Below are 8,525 nucleotides of genomic sequence, written 5' to 3'. Positions count from 1 at the left end.
GCTTATTTCACTGGGTTTTTTATTTTTTTGCTTTCTTTCCTCTTGATTTTATTTTATTCGTTTAGTTCTGAAGGAGGGAAATTAGAGATGCTAGGGGGGATTCCGCCTCCCCCACCTCCCCACAACTCTAGCTTTGATCACTCCTAGATGGAGAAATCATCTCATAAGGCTACCTACTGCATTTTCCAAAAAGATGTGACAAGTTAGCTTTAAACTGTTAAACACACACACACACACACACTCAAAACCCCAAAAGGTGTCCTGTTTGTGCTCAGATATGCTGCAGCTTTTGCTCACTGATTCTAGCCCTGCCCTCTGCAGTCTCCCTGAATTAATTAGTCAATTCAATATTCAGGTTTTGGGTGTTTTCCTGAGTGCCAGGCTCAGAGGCACATGAGGTGGGGCTTTCTGAACTCTGAATTCTTCTCATGGAGACCCTGGGATTGACTGATTCAGGGATGTGGCTAAACCAACATTTACTACAGAACATTCCATTGGACACTAATCCCCAGAAATGCTTTGTGAAAATGGGGCTTGGAGCTCAAAGGAGTTGAGCAAATGCTCCACACTCTATGGTCTCTTTCTCATATCACATCTTATACTAGCACAGATAAGACTCTGGGAGATCCGGAAGCATAAAAAACTGAATCACTTTGTCAGTGTTTTGAAGACTTACATGACTTAGAATTCCTTTTCCTATACAAGGCCTGTGAGTACTTCTCAGAATTAGTGTCCTCAGGGCAGGATACAGATCAAGTAACTTTAAGCATCCTCCCAAACTGCACTAGCCCATGGTGATACTGAGCCCTTGAAATGAGGCCGCTCCAAACTGAGATGTGCTGTGTGTAAAGGGATTTCCGAGGTGTCGCAGTTGGTAAAGAATCTGCCCGCCAAAGCAGGAGATGCAAGAGATGTGGGTTCAAACCCTGAGTAGGGAAGATCCCCTAGTGAAGGAAATGACAACCCATTCCAGCATTCTTGCCTGAGAAATCCCATGGGCCATGGTCAGAGGAGACTGGCGGGCTACAGTGCCTGGGGCAGCAAAGAGTCGGACACGACTGAGCACACAGACACTGCGCTGTGCGTGTAAGTCACACACCAGATTTCAAAATCTTAGAAGAAAATCAAAGGTTAAAAGTCTCTCTCTGGCTTATATGTTGAAATAAGACAATTTTTGAAATACTGGGTTAAAACGTACTGTTAAAATTAACTTCATCAGGGACTTCCCTGGTGGTCCAGTGGTAAAAGCTTCATCTTCCAAAGCAGGCAATGCCGCTTTGATCCCCTGATCAGGGAGCTAAGATTCCCACACACCTCGTGGCCAGAGAAACAAAACATAAAACAAATAGTATGGTAACAAATTCAATAAAGATTTAAAAAATGGTCCTCATCAAGAAAAAAAATTCTTTAAAAAATTAATTTCATCTTTTTCTATTTTGCTTTTTAAAATGTGACTATTAGAAAATACAGAGTTATGCATGTGGCATGCATTGTGTTTCCATTGGAGGCTGCTACTTCAACATCCTGCCATGCTGTGTAGGCTCTGTGGGCTGGAAGAGGGGCATGGGACAGGGAGAGGGTTTGCAGCCCAGTGGAGGAAGTACAGGGGGACCCTGGGAATTCACTGAAGGGGCAGCTCACAAAGCTTCAAGACAGGCTGGTCAGGAAGTGGTGACTAAACTGAGACGTGAAAGATGAAAAGGAATTAGACAGGGGAAGGCAGAGAAAATAGCATGAGCCCGGCCCTGGAAGAGAAAGACAAACTGTGAGTATTCCAGAATGTCTGATGTGGTGGGTGGGGAACAGAGGGTAGGTACTGACCCAACATGAGACCAGAGAGGGCAGCCAGGGTCGAGATTTTTGGGGGCCTGGTAAGCCCTGGGTCAGGAAGATCCCCTGGAGAAGGAGAAGGACATGGTAACCTACTCCAATATTCTTGCCTGGAGAATCCCATGGGCAGAGGAGCCTGGTGGACTACAGTCCATGGAGTCGCAAAGAGTTGGACACAACTGAAGCGACTGAGCATGCATGCATCTAAGCCCTGGTAAGGAGTTTCTCCTGAGGGCAGTGAGACACCACTGAAGGGTTTTCAGCTAGGTGAGATTAGGAAGAACTGAATTTTTAGAAAGAATAGATATTTGGATGGGGCATAGATGAGTGTAGAGAGAAAATACAGGGAGGATGTCTACTCAGAAACTGTTGGAGTCATCGAGGAGTGAGAAGTCTGGAAACTATTCTACAAACCCCAGAATTAAGGAAATCCAGCGTCTGGCAAAAGGGTCAGAGATGGGACCGCTGGCTGGGACTCCTACTTGGAGGTGGGACCAGGCGAGAGAGTGGTTGTTATTGTTGCTGTTTAGTTGCTAAGTCACGTTTGACTCTTTCGCAACCCCATGGACTGTAGCCTGCCAGGCATCTTCTGTCTATGGGGTTCTCCAGGCAAGAATAGTGGAGGGGGTTGCCATTTCCTCCTCCAGGGAATATTCCTGACCCAGGAATCGAACCCGGGTTTCCTGCATTGGCAGGCGGCTTCTTTACCACTGAGCCACCAGGGAAGCCCAGAGAGGGTGGAGCCAGGGTTGATAGCCCATATTATTTTAAATTTTATTTATTTATTTCTTTGGCTGTGCCTCAAGGCATTCGGGATGTTAGTTTCATTACCCGGGACGGAACCTGTGTGTCCTGCAGTGGAAGTATGGAGTCTTAACCACTGGACCACTAGGGAAGTCCCCCGGTTTTGAATGGTGAGGCTGTGATGGGAAAACAGAAGTCCTTGGGAGGGGAAGATGATGAATTTAGGGTCGTTCAAGTGGAGGGTGGAATGAAGTGTGGTGCATACAGTGGGGATGCTCAAGACGAAGTGGACAGCTGGGTGTGGTTCTCAGAAGAGAGCTATGGGGTGGAGGTAGAGTCCACAGGAAACATCTCCCCACTGAGCCTCGGTTGCCTCATCTGCACTATGAGGCCGTGATCTACTTCGCAGTGTTACTGTGATGATTAGATGATGTATCGAGTTGAATGTGCCAGGCCTTGCACAGGCTCACAGTAGGTGCTTAGGGAGATTTGGTTCTTTGTTTCAGAAGGTCCATCAGTTCCATTTCCTACATGGTCAAATGTACCAAGTGCTTTGCAGATACCACTTCCTCCTCCAGTACCCATGGAACCCACATCTTTGTTCTCAAAGTCCCCAGTGCACTGATGGTGAGATGTTGCTGGAAAAAGCTGTGGGGAGAGGGAATGTAGGCAGCTTCCCCCTGCCTGGGTTATCCTCAAGCAGGAAGGGAGAGGGCAGTCAGTGCTCTGCAGTGGAGGAGATGCTGTCCTGGGCAACCGGGGCCGGGGCCACCTGCCCCAAACCTGCCATCAGCAAATCAAGAGACCTTGCCCTGTTCTAAGCCTCAATTTCTCCACTGGCTCAAGGAGGAAGCTTCTGCCTTGTCCTGGCTCCCAGAAAGCCTCTTCCTTTTTCTTGACCCACAGAAGACATCACTTCCTTGAAGACTTGGCTCGCTGTGGGCTTCTTGGCGTCTCCTTGCTGGGGCGGAGGGCCAATATCTTGACAAGATTAAGAAGAGGTTTTGGGACTGGGCCAGCTGGGAAAACAGGAAAGATGACGAACCAGACTCCCCCCCTCTCCTCCTGGGGGTTGTTTATTCCAGTTTTCCCTCAGCTGAGTTTTCCGGATCCATCGTAATGCTTGACATTTCAGCTGGTGCCTGGCCTCTGGCCCCAGGGCACCTAACGCACCTCTCCATCACAGAGCTCACGGAATAGACTCGCTCCCGTGCCCACTTGGCCAACTGTGCCCAACTCCTGGAAAGCAGCAAGTACACAGATATATCTAAGCTGAGAGCCTCCCACAGTCCAGGGGAGGACTTGTCCTCTCCCACAAGCCTCTCCAGCTCCCGTAATCTTGTCATTTTCAGCCATGGGAAATGAGGTTCAGGGAAGCCACCCACGTCACCCAGCGTGCTGGCGGTGGCTCCAGAAACGGGGAGGGCTGGAAGGGAGAGGGATACCTTATCAATGAGAGGCACGTTTTTCTGGAGGCTGCTGCTGAACCTTGCTTGGTTTCAATTCTGACTCTACAATTTCCTGCCTGTGGAATTCAGGCAGGTTCCTATGGGGAGGCAGCGTGGGGTGTAGTCAGTTAAGAGCACAGACTCTGGAATTGAAAGTCAGTTCTGCCATCTGCTCATTCTGTGACCTTGGGCAAGTTCCTTCGCCTCTCTGTACTGCAGTTTCCACAGCTGTAAAACACGATAATAATAGCTCTGACCACATAGACTTGTCGTGCGGATTAAATGTGATAATCCATGTGGAACACTTCGCACAGTGTCTGGCCCAGGGGCTGATTCCACTCGTGTCAGCTGCATCTGGATTTGGACCCCGTGGACTCCCGCCCCACCTGCTCCCCAGCCTGTCACCCATCATCCTGCTGGCTCATTCAGCCCTTGGCATGTGGTAGGTACTCGCTGGCGTGCTGACTGCAGGAGTGGTTGGGGATTGACTCAGTGTTTCTGAAAACGAGTTTCTGATAATGTGTGGGAGGAGGATCCTGAAGGAAGATTTTCGGGAGTTTCCCAACCATCCTGCGAGGGGTTGCTTTTTGCACGCGAGTATGAACTTGAAAATATTTCCAGACGCCTTTTGCCTCCCTGATGGCAGAAGCCACTCGTATGTTCACTGTGAACTGTTCAAACGTTACACACAGATATCAGGCTAAAGTCCTGAGTAATCCTGCTTTGAAAGAAGTGTTCACTGTTTATCTAAGACACGCACCGTTTATCTGAGGAATGTCCTTCCAGATTTTCCCTGTGCCTGGTATTCGAGCTCTGCTGTGTGTCCCACTCCGTGGTATAAATCTAGATGACTGACTATACCTTAGGGTGGGCATAGGTATCCTTGTTGGGCTAGGATGCAGAATTTCATGGAACACTTAATCAGCAGTTAAAGCCACCGATGACTCACACCCCCGGCATACAATTAGCCTTCAGGACTCTGAGACCCGGAAATGACGAATCAAGTTCCCACCTGGCTTCAGAGTGAGTCCTCAGATTAAATTTCAGCAAGGAGATCCTCCCGTGTACTTGACCTCAATTATGTGCCAGTCAACCAAGCCTTCGTGAGGGGGCAGAATGGGAGCTGTGGCCCCACTGCCCAGAGAATAGCGCCCAACCCCCCCACGCCCCCCATCCCCATCACTCACTTACTGTGTGTAGGGAACTGAGCTAAAGGAGGCAGCCAGGCTGGGCTGGACACGGGTGGTTTCTGTGACCTCAAGCAAGTTGCTTCTCTTTCCTCAGGTTTCTCATCTGAAGAATGAGGAGAATCTTCCTGCCTTGAAAGGCACATTCCCCCATCCATCCATCCATCCATCCATTTACACTTCCATCCTTCCAGCCATCCAGCCATCCATCCTTAGAAGATGGTATTCCATAAGCATGTGGGAGGATTACTCAATAAACAGCTATCTAGAAAAAAAAAAAAAAGTTGAGTCCAGTGGTAGATTGTATTATTGTTCAGCAAATATTTACTTCCCCCAGCCCTCCTCACTATGGAAGGAATACACTTCCTCCCTGTGTTGACATTGGAATTAGCCATGTGACTTGCATTGGGCAAAAGAATGTGTGTGGAAGTGATGCTGTCTCCATTTCCCCTTCTTGAGCAGCTGTCACTCGTCGTGAGAACCATGAGTCCCAGACAGTGGGGGCTGCTTCAGCCTGGATTCAGAATAAGATACATGGGGCACACACCCCACGGCCTGGAGCCCAGCCTGGGAAAGCTGCGATGAACCCCAAACTGACTTGCAGACCCCTGGGTGAGAAATGAGTGCTTCCTTTTTGGTAAGCACTCAGTTTGTAGAAGCTGCTAGTTTTCTTCTTCTTCCAGCTTTATTGAGATATAATTAACAGACAGCACTGTATAAGTTTGGGCTTGAAGGTGGCGCTAGTGGTGAAGAACTCGCCTGCAATGCAGGAGAAACAGGAGACTGTGGGTTCCGTCTCTGGGTTGGGAAGGGCTCCTGGAGGAATACTGGCAACCCACTCCAGTATTCTTGCCTGGAGAATTTCATGGACAGAGGAGCTTGGCGGGCTACAGTCCATAGTGTGGCACAGAGTCAGACAAGACCGAAGAGATTTCGCACGCACGCATGCACGCACTGGATAGGTTTAAGGTAAACGGCATAATGATTTGACCTACATACTTCCATGAAATGATGACCACTGCAAGTTTAGTGAATATCCATCATCTCATACAGATGCAAAATTAAAGAAATAGAAAAAAAATTTTCTTTATGATGAGAACAGTTAGGATTTATTCCCTTAACAACTTTCATACATAACATCCAGCTGTGTTAATTATATTTAACATGTTGTACATCATATCCATAGTACGTACTTATCTTATAACTGGAAGTTTGTACCTTTTGACCACCTCTATCCAATTCGTTCACCCCCTTCCTCTGGTAACCACAAATCTGATATCTTTTTCTAAGAGTTTGTTTCTGAAGTATAATTGACCTAGAACACTATGTCAGCTCCTGTTACAGAACATACTGATTGGATATTTCTATACATTTCAAAATCATCACCATGGCAAGGAAGTTTTTTTTTTTTTTTTTTAATGCAGCATCGTTGTAGCAAAATCTGGTCCATGTGGATCTCTAACTCACTCCTTCTGGCTGACCTAACTTGGGTTTAAGGCAGGATTGTTTGATTAGATGGTATTTGACCTGAGATCTGAGTGTTCAGAAGGACCTAGCTATATGGCCATCTCAGGGGAGATGTTCTGGGCAAAGGGAACCGCAATGCCATGGTCCTGAGGCTGGAGGAAATGTGGCCTGTTTAGGAACAGAATTAAGGTCAGTGGGATGGATTGTTTGATAAGAATGGGGAAAGGGGTCTGAGGTGCATGTATTCAATGGGTCACTTCACATTTCCACTTGGACATCTCTCAGACGCTTCAGAATATCAAATCCAAAGCTGAATTTGTGATCTTCTCCTAAATCCATCCTTCCTTTTTCATTTCCTCATCTCAGTCAGTGGCACCACCACCTACTTCCCCAGTCCCCCAAGCTACGAGGCTGGATTTCATCCCTAACTCTTCCCTCTTCCGGAAACCCCACATCCAATCTATCTTCAAATCCTGACAATTCCACCCTCTCGTGATCTCATATTAGTATTTGTCCACTTCTTGCCACCTCCGCTGAGACCACCCCAGTAGAAGCCACTATTCTCTCTTGCTTGGACCACAGCATTAGCCTCCTCCCAGGCTTCCCTGCCTGCATTCTTGGTGCATCTCCAATCAGTCCTCTACATGGAAGCCAGTGGTCTTATTTAAAAACAAATCATCTTTCTTCAAGTGAGTGGATAAACAAACCCCGATTCATCTGTACAGTGGAATATTATTGAGTAATAAAGAATGAGCTAAGCTTTGGGTTGAATGGTTGCACGACAGTGTGAAAATACTTCTGCAGAACTGCATACTTAGAAATGTTTAAAATGGTAAATTTTATGTTATGTATATTTTACCCCTCCCCCCATACAAAAGAATGAGCTATCAAGCCATGAAAAAACATGGAAAACTGTAAATGCATATTGCTAACCAAAATAAGCCAATCTGAATAGGCTACATATTATATGAGCCCACCTTCTGGAAAAGGCAAAACTACAGGGACAGTAAAAAGATCAATTGAGGTCAGGGAGGAACTGAAGAGAAAAGAAAGGTCAAGCACAGGGTATTTTTAGAGCAGTGAAACTTTCTGTATGATACTGTAATGGTGAACTCTTGTCCTCAGACATTTTTCAAAACTCAGAAGTATTAATATACAACACAAAGAGTGAACCCTGGTGTAAACTATGGACATCAGTTAATGAAAAAAAAAAAAACTCACAAAATCAAACAAGTCAAGTTTCCTGACCCCTCTGTTTAAGACTTCCAATGTCTGCCCTCTGACCTGGCTAGGAAGATCTGTCTGTCCTTCCTCCACTGGTTCATTCATCCCTAGTCATTCTGTAGGGCTTAGTTTATTTACATTTTAAATATTTTCTTGGCCAGGGCACACAGCTTGTGGGATCTTAGTTCCCTGATCAGGAACTGAACTCAGGCCCTCAGTAGTGGAAGCGCAGAGTCCTAACCACTGGACAGCCAGGGAATTCCCCAGGGCTCAGTTAAAATGTCACCTCTTCAGAGAAGCCTTCCCTCATTCACCAGATCAGATCCTCACGGCCTACTCCTTTGTTTTACCTTCCCTGTAGATTCAGATCTTCAATTCTGCAGCATTTGCACATTTGTAATTAGAGAGTTAATTGTATTTATTTGCACAATGGTCTCATGCCCCTTGAAGGCTGGGGTCGTATATCCATCTTCAACGTCTTATCTCTCGAGCTGAGCTGGTGCCTGGTACACAACAGAGGTCAGTACACATGTGGTTGAACACAGTTTGGAATGAAACTGTTCTCTGATTCCATGTATATGAAATATCCAGAACAGGTGAATCCATAGAGACTGAAAGCAGACAG

General features: G+C 46.7%; 1 long non-coding RNA gene across 1 annotated transcript; it reads left to right on the top strand.

Moving 5' to 3' along the window:
* Positions 1-1,654: 1,654 nt before the first annotated feature.
* Positions 1,655-6,348, top strand: LOC129625094 (uncharacterized). Its single transcript, XR_008701258.1, has 3 exons — positions 1,655-1,765; positions 4,337-4,464; positions 5,672-6,348. It is a non-coding gene; the product is annotated as an uncharacterized LOC129625094 (long non-coding RNA).
* The last annotated feature ends 2,177 nt before the right edge of the window (positions 6,349-8,525 follow it).

Source organism: Bubalus kerabau, chromosome 13 (assembly GCF_029407905.1).
Source record: "Bubalus kerabau isolate K-KA32 ecotype Philippines breed swamp buffalo chromosome 13, PCC_UOA_SB_1v2, whole genome shotgun sequence".
Taxonomy (NCBI): Eukaryota; Metazoa; Chordata; class Mammalia; order Artiodactyla; family Bovidae; genus Bubalus; species Bubalus kerabau.
Note: the sequence above shows the minus strand (reverse complement) of the source record. Positions and strands in the feature narration are given on the sequence as shown.